Below are 14,705 nucleotides of genomic sequence, written 5' to 3'. Positions count from 1 at the left end.
AAGTGTGATAGAACAATTGACTCTGTGTATGATATAGAGGGCCATACTAATTTTGTAGGTCCTTATTTAGATAGTATTCTCACAACCCTCCCATTTAATTGTAACAAATGGGGGTCACCTAGTTCATATTTACCGCTGGATGCGATGATGTCATTTGGTATAGTTGTGCGATATGCATGTACAGTTTTGTCCAAATACAAAAACAACATTTCTCGACAAAATGCAAAATTAGTTGGCGCACAACCAATTGCTTATTGGGATGCATGGTTTTAATTTTTTTCTGATGTTTACAGTCGTCACACAATATTTAAAACAGTGTTAGCACCATAACTTCTAACAATTCTTACACAATTTAATATCATTCTGAAAAGCCTGAATGCATCAACAATGTAAATCCTTGCATATTCATTTCTACATTACATGACTTGCAGAGATAGGCCACAACTGTTTCATGCCTTTTAGATGCATGTTTCATTCTCGGTTTTCACATGTGGAACAAAAGGAGGTGGTGGACATACCTGGTGCACCTAGATATATCTGCCTCTCTATGTTCCACAAGTCTTTTTATTGCTCTGTATTCAGAAAGTCAAGGATGCAAAAAGCGAGTGAGTGTCATTCTGAAGCGCATGAGTGCAGACACAATGGGCCTCATTACAAATATGGAGGTAGCCATGCCGCTTTTAGCGGCATGGCTACCCCCATACCGGGTACCGGGTGTAAAGACTGGTAGGGGGTGTCTGTACTTCTGCTCTCTATATGGTAGAGGAGAGGCACAGAAGACCCCAGCCAAGATTCTCTAAGGTAGCCATGGACGAGCAATCAAGGCCTAGCTTTTCAGGAGGTGATGCAGGCTGGTTCTTAAGTACATTGTAGTCCCCGAACACCCACAAAGCAATGTCCACACACTGTATTACTGAAAACACAGTCTTTATATAATTAATATTCAAAGGTATGTACACGATCACAATAACGCACTTTGTACTCGGAAGTCAATAATGATAAATATATACAATTCTAAAGTGGTACCACCAATGTTATCGAATCTCATTAAAGTGCATCAATTGTACGGTTAAAATGTCACACAGATCAATAACGAGGAAACCAGCAATAGAGATAGGAAGGAACGCAAGATGGTTGAAACAATAGGCAGAATGCTGAACCCTACCGATAGGCACAGTTCTGTGTGGAGATCCCGGTTTCATGTAATAATGTCGCCACAAAAATATCGCCATGCAAAAATATCGCCGAAAAATTGTCGTTTTTTGTGGCGACATTATTGCATGAAACATGTGGGGGATACCCCCGCAATCCCCAAATTTATTTTTTGCCCCTGTCGCCATATATATTGTCACCCAAATAATATCGCCACAACATTTTCCTGGCGATATTATTTACTGCGACCATATATGTGGTGATATTAATACCTGATACCGAGATCCCCCCACCTGGGCAACCTGTAAATGAAGATATATAGCACAAGCCCAGTCCATATATTGTTCAATAGTCTTAGTTCCTCCTGTTAAGGTTTTACCCCCCCAATGTACCTGGTGGAGTAGAGTTCTCCGAAGATGCATCGACCAATCCGTCTTGAGTGACCCCCTTTAAAGCAGGAGCCACGGATCGTCGAGAGGCGTTGAGGAACTCGGCATTCGGTGTCGGGGAATCAACGGCCCTTCTTGAGTGCCCTCCCTTTAAGGCAGGAGTCACGGGTCGTCGAACGTCCGACGGAGAACAGGTTGAACTATGGCAGTGAAGTGGCAGCTTCGTTCCTAGCGGTGCTCGTCGACGACAGAGCGTTGGCATCCTGCAAGGAAGAGGTGTGCGGGGCAGCTCAGTGACGATAGTTCTGGACCGCAAAGAGATGAGGAAGAACTGTGGCCCAGCAAGGGTGTCGAGTCGTCGGCGTCTCTGTGGCCTCTAGGTGGCGGGAAACCCACCAGCGGATACTCCTCAGCGCGTCAACGGTCGGGCCTTCTCCAGCGGGATAAATCGGGCGACGATGGAGACGAGAGCGTCCGATGATCAAAAATGAGGTTCTTAGGCAAACGGGAGCACGGCGGCTCCGGACGGCGACGGCGGTCGTCGACAGTGGCAGAAAACAGTCCGGGTGCTTCTCTTTGAGATTCCGCGGCAGTCCCCATCTCGGGTCGGCAGCCTGTCGCAGGTTTGTCTACCAGGGAGCCTTGGCAAAGATCAGCTGTGCACGATGGTCCCTCGTAGCTCGGGAAGAGGGCGCCTTACCAGGTCCTCCCTGGGTCAGTCCTTGGAGGCACAGCAGCTTTCAGATTGTGAAGGAGAGCAACAGCAATTCTTCTCGTCCAGCAGGGCTCAAGGTCAAGCTTCAGTTACTCCAGTTACTCGTCGTAGTGGACTTCAGCTTCTGAACACGATTCCTAGCAGTGAGAGGTCCCCAGATATACTGTTGATCTCCCATTCATGCAGGCAGGCAACCAATCAGGCACATGAAGTATTCAGGCCATTCACTTCTCTCCAGACACTCACAACAAGTTATGTGTATTGGCACAAGTACCGAGCCATTCAACACTCCAAACTGCATTCATACCGGTTTCGGACAGGGCTGTCTCAGTCATTGTGTCAACCACCAGATACTAGACATCCACAACACAGAATGCATATTCGTCATACACTCTATTCACCCAGGTCCCACCCACAGGAGGTACCCACGACATATATCACCGGGAAGGCTCCAGCTAGTCTGGCCGGGCCTTCACAACAACACCATATATGGCACTTCCATCCACCAGCCAGTCAGGGGGAAGGGACAGAGTCAGGGCTTCCCAGGACTTTGGGAAAACAAGGTAATGGGTAATAGAAACCAAGAGGCCGCAGGGGCCATTTTGTTTTCCATCCGGAATCAACTGATCACAATGGAAGGGCCGGGGTATCCAAAATGGAGGATACTCCGCGCACCTGTCAAATTCAGCATGGAGCTGCCAACAGCCCATACCCTGCTCTGTGGGCCACCCACAGGTGCCCAAAAACATACACTAGAGGCACAGGGTTGCACCCCCCACCCATGGGTGCCATACGGGTATCCCACGGGTCCGTTCACCAAACCAAAAGAGAGAGAGCTGCACCGCCAGGAGTCCCACATCGACTCCTGCACGGAAAACACGACATAACACATGATAACAAGCAGTAAAGGACAAGGATACGGAGGCCCTGTCCCTCCGATGCATTTCCAGCATCACAGTCGCCCCCCCCAGACTGAGGTGGAGGGTGCCTAATCTCCCACGGGATAGACTCCCTCATCCAGACTGTCAACATACCTTCTGGAAAGGCCATCTGCATTATCGTGACTCTTCCCTGGTCTGTGCTCTATGGTGAAGTCTAGCCCTTGCAGGCTAATGGACCACCTGAGCAGTTTCGGGTTCTCACCCTTCATCTGCATAAGCCACTTCAGGGGCTTATGATCTGTTTGGACCTTGAAGGTAGACCCCGTAAGGTAGGGCCTAAAACTCCTAGGGCTCCAAACTATACTAAAACACTGCTTTTCAACAGTAGCTCACCAAAGTTCTCTACCCTTGCGTTGTCTACTGATGAATATGATAGGATGTTCTCTCCCTTTGTCATCTAACTGGGACAAGACAGCACCAATTCCGTTGTCGCAGGCATCCGTCTGGATGATAAAGGGTCGGCTGTAGTCAGGCGCACACAACACAGGTGCCCTACACAGACTTTCTTTCAAGCCATCAAAGGCCCTCTGACAGTCTTCAGTCCAATGAACCTTCCTAGGTTGTTTGGGTGAAGTCAGAGCTGTCAGTGGTGCAGCTATGGTTCCATAGTCCGCCATGAAATTGCGATAATACCCAGTGAGGCCCAAAAAGGCTCTCACCTGGGTTTGAGTAGTGGGAGTCTCCCAGTCATGTACATCCTTACTGGGGAGAGGTTGGATTTGACCCCCTCCTACCTCATGACCAAGATACGTGACTTTCCCCTGAGCTATCTGGCACTTGGTGGCCTTGATAGTGAGGTTAGCCCTTTTCAAGGCCTGCAACACTCTACCCAGATGTGTCAAGTGATCTTCCCAAGTGGAACTGTAGATGGCAATGTCATCTAAATAAGCAACACAAAAGGCTTCCAGCCTACTGAGAGCATGATTGACCAATCTCTGGAAGGTGGCAGGGGCATTCTTCAACCCAAAAGGCATGACCCTAAACTGGTAGAGTCCCTCTGGTGTTGAGAACGCCGTCTTTTCCTTGGCATGGTCCATCAGAGCTATTTGCCAATAGCCTGAGGTGAGGTCAAAGGTGCTCACAAATTAGGCAGCACCTATGGTGTCCACGAGCTCATCAGCCCTGAGCAATGGGTGCGCATCAGTTTTGGTGACGGCATTGACTCCTCGGTAGTCCACACAGAACCTCCAATCCTTGGTACCTGCCTGGGAACTTGCCTTGGGGACAAGGACCACGGGACTGGACCAGGGACTGGTTGAGGGTTCAATAACACCCAGATCCAACATCTTGGCGACCTCAGCCTGGATGTGGTTCTTAACCGCATCTGACATTCGGTAGCTCCTGCTCTTGACAGGCACGCTGTCACCAGTGTCAATCTTGTGCTTACACCACGGTGTAAGGCCTGGCGTCAGCGAAAACAGAGAGGCATCCTGCTGGAGCAAAGTCCTGCAAGCCCTCTGCTGCTCGGTTGTCAAATCTGGAGAGAGATGCACTCCCTCCACTGAGCCATCCTGAGGGTTGCTATGCAGCAAATCAGGAAGGGGCTCACTCTCATCCTCTTCTTGCTCTGAAGCCAGCAAGAGACATGAGACTTCGGCTCGCCTGTGGAAAGGCTTGAGCCTATTAACATGGAATACCTGAGGGGCTACCCCTGGGATTCCCATGTCAACCAGATAATTGACCTCGCCCATCTTGGAGATTATCCTGAAGGGTCCAGTCCATTTATCTGCCAATGCCTGAGGCTTGGTAGGCTCCATCACAAGGACCTCCTGTCCCGGAGTCCAATCCACTTGCGACGCTTTAAGGTCATGCCAGTATTTGTTCAATTCCTGGCTGGCCTTGAGATTCGCTGTTGCTTGACCCATCATCTGTGTCATCCTCCGTCTGAGGCCTAACACATAGTCCCCCACTTGCTTGGCGGGACCTGGAGGGGTGGCTTCCCAACCTTCTCTGATCAAGGCAAGGGGCCCCCTCACGGGATGTCCAAAGAGTAACTCAAAGGGGCTGAAAACAACACCCTCTTGAGGACCCTCCTTTAAGCAAACAGCAGGCATGGCAGGAGGAGATCCCATTTCCTCCTTAGGGGCTCTTCCAAAGCATCTAGCATGCCCTTGAGAGTTTTATTAAATCTCTCAACCAGACCATTGGTCTGGGGGTGGTAAGACGTGGAGAACTTGTAGGTTACCCCGCAATCTTTCTACATGGTCTTCATGTAACTAGACATGAAGTTGGATCCCCCTGTCAGAGACAACCTCCTTGGGGAATCCAACACGGGTGAAAATGCCCAGGAGAGCCCTGGCAACCACCTTGGCGGTTACAGTCCAAAGGGGTATAGCCTCAGGGTACCTGGTGGCATGATCTACCAAAACCAGGATGAACCGATGTCCACCTGATGTGGGAGGGTCAAGGGGACCAACTATGTCGATGCCCACCCTCTCAAATGGTGTGCCAAGCACTGGCAATGGCAGCAGCGGGACAATGACACTGCCTCCAGTCTTGCCAGACAACTGACAAGTTGGGCAGGTCCTGCAGTGGGACTCCACTTCTACTCCCATCCGAGGACAATAGAAATTGGCAGAGAGCCTCTGCTTAGTCTTCTTGGTACCAAGATGACCAGCCAAGAGCACCTCATGCGCCAACTGCAGTAGGAAGGGCCTGTAAACCTGGGGTACGACCAACCTCTTGAGGGCACCAGGTTCAGGCTTAGTGGGCTCACTAACAAGGAGCTCACCCTCCCAATAAATCCGGAATGTCCTAGGCACTTCTCCTTGTGCCTGGGACAGGGCCTGTTTCCTCAGACCCTTGAAAGAGTGACACTCTCTCTGTCCTTTACAGAAGTCTGCCCGGGAGGGTCCCCCTTCAGCTAACAAGCATTGAAGATCGGGATGATCCTCGGGTTGAGAACCTCTCCCACAGAAGAGTCTTCTGGCTCTTCTCCCATAGGAGTTGAGACAGGGTTTACCACTGGACCCAGCCCGTCCGAAGCATGGAACCCAATGGGTTCTGTAGGAACAGGAGGAAGAGAAGGAGCTCCCTCCACAGAGGTGGCCTTCTTGCTCTTCCTTCGTCTTGCCTTAGGCCGTGCCTTCAGCTCGGGTACCTGACTCACAGCCAGACCCGGTGTCACCTGTGACCTAGTGACCGCAGCAGCAGTCATGGGAAGACCATCCGCGATAAATCCCAACTCGACTAGATCATTACCTAACAGAATGTTAGCAGGGACATAATCCTGAACCAGAACAGGAAGCTTTGCTGTCTTGTCTCCAATTACGAGTGTGACTCGGGCTATAGGTGATAATATGGGAGGCCCACCAGCTAACCTGGTGGTTCTCAGAGGAGCACCTACATAGTCCTCTGGCTTGAGCAGGGTCCTGTCCACCACTGTCATTCTTGCCCCAGTGTTTCTCAAACCAGTAGAAGGCTGGCCATTCAGGAGGACACTTCTCAAAAATCTACGGGTGTTCTGTGGGATAGTCGCCAGTACTTCTGCGTACTGGTCCCAGGCCCCAAGGTACACTAAAGAAATCTCTACAGAAGCACCAAATGTGATTCCAGTAGAGGAGGGAAGGACAGTGGCCTCCACCTCAGACATGGGGTAAGGGTAGGTCAGGCTGACAGCCTGTACTCCAAGTGCCTTACCTTTACACTTGAAGTCACCCCTTCTGTGATCCAGAGCCCCACAATCCCAACAAGTGCCAGGAGTGCGGGGTACGGTACTGGAACCACCGGGAGCCTGCTTTGCAGCAGTTGGACCACTACTCTTATTCCCACCCACAGATGACTTATCCCCGCTAGATTTTTGGGTCTTCGGAGAGGAGGGTTTAGGTTTATTTGACTGTGACTGCTTTTGAGATTCCTCAGCTTTCTGAGAGGCCCCCTTTTCTTTGTCCTTGTCCTTCCCACTGGAGTCCTTAGGGGACACCCGGTGGGAGACCCACTTGTCAGCCAACCTAGCCAGCTTAAAGGGATCCAAAATATTCTGGTCAGCAACATACTGACGCAGCTCCGGTGAACAGGCTTCAGAAAAATGCCCAACAAACAGGTGGGACAATTCAACAAAAGTTTTCACCTTGTAACCATCAATCCACCCCATCATATTCATGTGCGCAGCACTCACCCAGTCAACCCAAGACACATTCTCTCTTTTCTTAAAATCCCTGAACCTTTTAATGTATTGGGTAGGTGTCTTGCCAAACTTGGCAATCAGAGCAGACTTCATGCATCATACTGACCCCTTTCTTCCACACTCAGCTTCAGAATACAGTCATACCCAGTCTGAGGCACTCTGCTTAGCAAACACTTAGCCCAATCACTTTTGTCAACATCATGAATTGCACACGCCATTTCAAACGCTTCAATCCATTGGAGGATATCTGAACCCTCCACAAACACACCAACCAAATCTTTCATGAATTTAGTTGCTGGGGACCTGACACTCTCACTGGGTTTCGCTGAAGTCTCCACTTTCCCTAGCTGGATTCTCTGACATTCAGTGTCCTGGCTCTTGAGTTCAAGGTCCTTATTTTTGAGTTCAAGATCCCTATTATTGAGCTCCACTTGTTGAGCCAACTCCTCCTTCTTAAGATCAGCATCTATTTCCAACTTGTGATATTCAAAGGCCAATTTCATCCTTAATAACTCAAGCTCCAAGGAATTGCTGGGGTTCGGAATAGAGGCAGCAGGAATGGTGGCATTCCCAGAAACAGATTCAGTAGAAACCCCAGGGGCAGAGTCCTCATTGGTTGCATTCCCCCCCTCATCAAGAGTTTTACCATCGGTCTGGTAGTCCACCAGGGCAGCTATCAGCTCAGCCCTAGACTTATCCACAAAGTCTAACTCCCTGGCTTCAAAAGCACTCTGGAGAGCCTATAAGCTCATCCGAGTCAATTTACCATTTGCAATAGACTCCATTGCTTGTAATGCAGTTATTTTGTACACAACCAAACCTTAATTTAATAAAGTGCAGATATTTTGTAAGTGCCACGGTTATACACTGATTCTTAAAACCATAAGAATCCCACCGCTGCCACCAGTGTAAAGACTGGTAGGGGGTGTCTGTACTTCTGCTCTCTATATGGTAGAGGAGAGGCACAGAAGACCCCAGCCAAGATTCTCTATAAGGTAGCAATGGACGAGCAATCAAGGCCTAGCTTTTGAGGAGGTGATGCAGGCTGGTTCTTAAGAACAGTGTAGTCCCCGAACCCCCACAAAGGAATGTCCACACACTGTATTACTGAAAACACAGTCTTTATATAAGTAATATTCAAAGGTATGTACACGATCACAATAACGCACTTTCTACCAGGAAGTCAATAATGATAAATATATACAATTCTAAAGTGGTACCACCAATGTTATCGAATCTCATTAAAGTGTATGGTTAAAATCTCACACACATCAATAACAAGGAAACCAGCAATAGAGATAGGAAGGAACGCAAGATGGTTGAAACAATAGGCAGAATGCTGACCCCTACCGCTAGGCACAGTTCTGTGTGGAGATCCCCCCACCTGGGCAACCTGTAAATGAAGATATATAGCAGAAGCCCAGCCCATATATTGTTCAATAGTCTTAGTTCCTCCTATTAAGGTTTTACCCCCCCAAAGTACCTGGTGGAGTAGAGTTCTCCGAAGATGCGTCGACCGATCCTTTTTGAGTGACTCCCTTTAAAGCAGGAGCCACGGATCTTAGAGAGGCTTCGAAGAACTCGGCGTTCGGTGTCGGGGAATCGACGGCCCTTCTTGAGTGCCCTCCCTTTAAGGCAGGAGTCACGGGTCGTCCAACGTCCGATGGAGAACAGGTTGAACTACGGCAGCGAAGTGACAGCTTCGTTCCTAGCCGTGCTCATCGATGACAGAGCGTTGGCGTCCTGCAAGGAAGAGGCATGCGGGGCACCTCGGTGACGATAGTTCTGGACCGCAAAGAGATGAGGAAGAACTGTGGCCCATCAAGGGTGTCGAGTCATCGGCGTCTCTGTGGTCTTTAGGTGGCGGGAAACCCACCGGCGGATGCTCCTCGGCGCGTCAACGGTCGGGCCTTCTCCAGCGGGATAAAGCGGGTGACGATGCAGACGAGAGCGTCCGATGATCAAAAATGAAGTTCTTAGGCAAATGGGAGCACGGCGGCTCCGGTCGACAGTGGCGGACATCAGTCTGGGTGCTTCTCTTTGATATTCTGCGGCAGTCCCCGTCTCGGGTCGGCAGCCTGTCGCAGGTCTGTCTACCAGGGAGCCTTGGCAAAGATCAGCTGTGCACGATGGTCCCTCGTAGCCCGGGAAGAGGGCGCCTTACCAGGTCCTCTCTGGGTAAGTCCTTGGAGGCACAGCAGCTTTCAGATTGTGAAGGAGAGCAACAGCAATTCTTCTCGTCCAGCAGGGCTTCAAGGTCAAGCTTCAGTTACTCATGTTACTCGTCGTAGTGGACTTCAGCTTCTGAACACGATTCCTAGCAGTAAGAGGTCCCCAGATATACTGTTGATCTCCCATTATTGCAGGCAGGCAGCCAATCAGGCACATGAGGTATTCAGGCCATTCACTTCTCTCCAGACACTCACAACAAGTTATGTGTATTGGCACAAGTACCGAGCCATTCAACACTCCAAACTGCATCCATACCGGTTTCGGGCAGGGCTGTCTCAGTCATTGTGTCAACCACCAGATACTAGACATCCACAACACAGAATGCATATTCGTCACACACTCTATTCACCCGGGTCCCACCCACAGGAGGTACCCACGACATACATCACTGGGAAGGCTCCAGCTAGTCTGGCCGTGCCTTCACAACAACACCATATATGGCATTTCCACACAACAGCCAGTCAGGGGGAAGGGACAGAGTCAGGGCTTCCCAGGACTTTGGGAAAACAAGGTAATGGGTAATAGAAAGCAAGAGGCAGCAGGGGCCATTTTGTTTTCCATCCGGAATCAACTGATCCCAATGGCAGGGCCGGGGTATCCAAAATGGAGGATACTCTGCGCACCTGTCAAATTCAGCATGGAGCTGCCACCAGCCCATACCCTGCTCTGTGGGCCACCCACAGGTGCCCAAAAACATACACTTGGGGAACAGGGTTGCACCACCCACCCATGGGTGCCATAAGGGTATCCCATGGGTCCGTTCACCAAACCAAAAGAGAGAGAGCTGCACCGCCAGGAGTCCCACATGGACTCCTGCACAGAAATCACGACAGAACACACGATAACAAGCAGTAAAGGACAAGGATACGGAGGCCCTGTCCCTCCAATGCATTTCCAGCATCACACCGGGTACCGGGTACCGGGTCCGGGTTCCAGGAATGAGGAATTACCGGGCCATTCTGACCTTGGAGTGCCCGTTAATTCTTTCCTGGGATCCGGACCCGGTACATCTCCATCCCCATTTGAGCCCCCATAGGGCTCAATGGGAATGGGGAGGATGCTAACAATGGGCCTGTTAATGACGGGCCTGTTGTTAGCACCCTGGTCTGCAGCGGGTCCCGCATAGGACGCCTGGTCTGACCAGGCTTTCCAAAGCAGGACCCACTGCAGACCGCGTAATAGTGCAGCCCATAATGAATGGTGCCAGGGCCTTACCGCCAACGTTCATTACGGGTCCGCACTCCTCGTAATGAGGCCTAGTGTGTAAATCATCACATCTTCATCACTACATAGTCGGTTCTACATAGTATTTCTTTCTGGACTAGGCCGTGCGCTGGGGAATGCTAACATTCTCTGTTATCACATGCGGAGGGCCAGGACATACTCTGGGGGCCTAGTTATATCTGCATCTTATTGTTTGACAGATCTTTTTAATCACTCTATTTGCAGGGGGCACATAATGAAGGCTGCCAAACAGCAGGGGAGTGACTGGCCTCCTATCCTCCGAAGGCTCTCCCTCCAGTAAAGTTCCAATGAAATGTTTCCATTCTACTGTAAAATTAAGTCCTTCTTTTACAGTGTTAAGCTTTTGAATCCACTTTTGTTCAAGCTGGGTTAGTGCTCTGTCGACATTGCCACCTCTTATTTGCAAGGATAGTTTCTGTAGAACAAACCATTTCAAATCCATGTTTGTGTGTTTTTTTCAGGTGTAGTGTGTTGTAATGTGCTTACTAGCTGAGTGGATGACATCACTGCTGAATGGAATGTAGTGATGTCAGTGTGAGTGGAGTGTTGGTGTGTGAAGGTTCTAAGCTTGGCAGTTGGAGTTATGCTGACTAGGAAGGACATGCCAATGTTTTGTTCCTGGGATTGAACTACAATAAATCTACTTAATAACTTACCTGCTGGCTCGGGTGTTCATCAGCTTCCAAGTTATTACACTGGCGACGAGGATGGGATTCCTGTCGTGGAGGGGGCAGACCAGGTCCAGGAAACATTGCCCTCCATATAATTCATGTCCTTGAGGAAGTCAGCAAGTAGGGGCCCCCAGTTGTTGGACTAGGCTGATTCCTTCTTCAGCAGGCCTGCGGTGCTGAATTGAGGTCCTAGTCGGCACACAGTCGGTGTGCAGTGTTAACAGCAACAGCTGTTCCAGTGTGGGCCGCCTGTCCCAGTTACCGGGTGGTTCTGGGAACGGTAATTTATCGGCACACAGTTCGGTGTGCAGTCATCTGAGGAGTGTCTGTCGTCAAGACCAAGCTGCCGGGTGGAGTTTGTGGTAGGCAGATCCTCAACTGGTGTTAGCCTGGCCAGTGCCTGGAGTCGTACGGCACACAGGTCGGTGTGCGGAGCCGTGAGGAGTTGTTGTTCTGGCTCCAGACATCCTGTTCAGAGCCCCCGCACCTTCAAAACCTGAGGTGAGCTGCTCGAACGTGGCTGGTGCCAGCACGGGAGCCTCGGAGAGGGAGGCGGCTTCTGCTTTCCAGCATGGTGAGGAGCGAGCGGTTCCCGAGCGGCATCTGAGCGCCGCGATTAACTCCTGGGATCCCAGCGCCCAGTGACAGAGTTGCCAGGAGAGCTTTTGGGCAGAGACGCATAGTGCGCGGGTCCGGATCCAGCTTTCGGCTGTCGCGAGTGGTCCGCGGCGGTGGTCCAAGGAGAGAGAGTCCGGAGGAGGCGTGCTGGGCAGTGGATTTCCATGGAATCGTGGCCATTCGTGCGAGGCAGTGTTGTTGCTTCGCCGGCAGCTCGGGTGAAGTGATGACGTGGCCTTTTTTTTTGGGCCTGCGTTCCAGCAAAGGAAGATGGAACGCGTGCGTTTGGTTGGATGGAGCGTCGTACGTTCCTCAACGGTGACGTTGCCTGGGTCTCTGCGTGCGTTCCAGCGTGGTCAGCTGGAGCGCAGGGAAGCATTTTGTTTCGTCGACTGTGCGCGGTGTGGAGACATGGCAGTAACACATCATGGACGATGCGGTTCATCAGTGAGGCACACTTACCTGCATGGGCGAACGTTGCTTGAAGCTGCAGGTTTGACTTTAGTGCGGCATTTACGTTATATTCATGCAGGATTGTCAGGGCAGGTATTGGGAATTGCCTGTGCCCTGTGACTCGAGATGGTGCTGCGCAGGCTGTAAACAGTCTAGATATCTTAGTGAATTGTTGTATCATTGTGCTGGCTATGTTGGTTCGTAGTGTGTAGTGTGTGAGCGTGTGCATGGGCCCGTGTGAGTGAGTGAATGCGCGCGCTAAGAGTTGTGTATGGCTGGGTGTTGAGGATGAATAAAGAAATTGCAATTTGTGTGCTAATTAGTAGTTGAGTGTGTTCCTGCAGTATATTGCATTAAATTGCATATGTTGTCACTCATCCAATGATTCTTTGCAGGTGGAACTGTTCATTACTTAAAATGTTTTCTTGCAGGTTGTATTTCCATTATTGGGGGTACGGACTCGTGGGTGGGGGCACTTGCGGGTTGAATTGCTTTGTGAACAGCATTGTTTATCCTGTGCTGTGTGTATTTATATGCGCCTACAGCTATCCTTTACCAATAATTACGTGATATAATGCATTTTTACACATCATTTTGTATTTAAAATGTGTGCAATGTTTTGCGTGTATGCCAACCATCCGGTTTAGGGGTTTGCATTGGTGCGTGAGGTGAACGTTGCGTTGTGTGGGAGTGGTTGGTTATTGAGGTGTTCTGCTGGGGTGCAGCAGGTGAGGCTGGACCTGGGGTCCATGATGAGTGGTGAGGGCTGCGTGTTGCAGTTTGGCTGGACCAGGGGTCCACGGTGTGAAGTGTGCTGCGTTTTGCGTTGGGAGTAGGCTGGACCAGGGGTCCACGGTATGTGGTAGGTGTGCTGCGGGTGGCAGTAGGCTGGACCTGGGGTCCAAGGTATGTAATAGGTGTGCTGCGGGAGGCAGTAGGCTGGACTTGGGGTCCAAGGTGTGGTAGGTGCTGCAGATGGCAGTAGGCTGGAGCAGGGGTCCACGGTATGTGGTAGGTGTGCTGCGGGTGGCAGTAGGCTGGACCATGGGTCCGTGGTGATTACTGTGTGTTTGGTGCGTGACTGGTTCAGGTGGTTGGTCGTGGTGTTGTGGTATCCTTAGGGGTGCTGTGGTGAACTGTTCCGTTGTTGTGCTTGTTGTTGCTCTGTTGAGCTGTGTGGAGTGTGCCCGGGGGTGGCAGCCCTGGTGTCCTAGGGGGCAGACTAGGACGGGAGGATGTTTGTGCACTGAGGGTTGAGGAGTGTTAGGTAGTTATCTATTGGGGACGCTGGTCGTGGCAGGACCTAGGTTCTAAGGGGCAGCTTGGAACAGGTGGAGGTGCGTAGTTTTTATTTTGTTTCTAGAAGGTTGTCCAGTTCTGTTTTTGGAAGGAGTGAGCCCTTTGTAGAATGCGTTGGGTTCCTCTCTGTTTGTTATAAAGGGAGGAGTGGAAGTGGTGTAGAGTTGGGGGTAGGACTTGGTATAAGGGTTTGGTAGACACTTACGTGTCAAGTTGCCCAACGTGTTGGCACAGTGTTAGTATCTTGGGGGTGCCATGTAGGTTTTATTGGGTTCTTACTCCTTTGGTGGAGCACTTTCCTGTTCCTTGGTGTGTCAGGGTTTTGGTGTTCTCTGGGGGCAGTTTCTTGTCGCCAGTGGTGTAACTAGTTGGAGCATTACGTGCTGGCCACACGTATATGCAGGGGTTTTTGTCTGGTGATGGTTTAGGTGTGATCATTATCTGTTTCCAACAAAGTAAAGGAGGGAGAAGTGTTGTAATGTGCTTACTAGCTGAGTGGATGACATCACTGCTGAATGGAATGTAGTGATGTCAGTGTGAGTGGAGTGTTGGTGTGTGAAGGTTCTAAGCTTGGCAGTTGGAGTTATGCTGACTAGGAAGGACATGCCAATGTTTTGTTCCTGGGATTGAACTACAATAAATCTACTTAATAACTTACCTGCTGGCTCGGGTGTTCATCAGCTTCCAAGTTATTACATAGTGCTCATCCAGCGGCTTGTCCGTTACTTTATTCTTAATACAAGATCAATGTTCTGAGATCCTTGTCTTGATGGCCCTGATGGTCATGCTGACGTATAGTAGTCCACATGGACATTCAATGACGTAAATGTCTTGTTTGCTCTTGCAATTAGTGTGGTCCTTGAG

This window comes from Ambystoma mexicanum, chromosome 10, assembly GCF_040938575.1.
Source record: "Ambystoma mexicanum isolate Mex_15411 chromosome 10, UKY_AmexF1_1, whole genome shotgun sequence".
NCBI lineage: Eukaryota > Metazoa > Chordata > Amphibia > Caudata > Ambystomatidae > Ambystoma > Ambystoma mexicanum.
The sequence above is the reverse complement of the archived record's forward strand: the minus strand, read 5'-3'. Positions refer to the sequence as shown.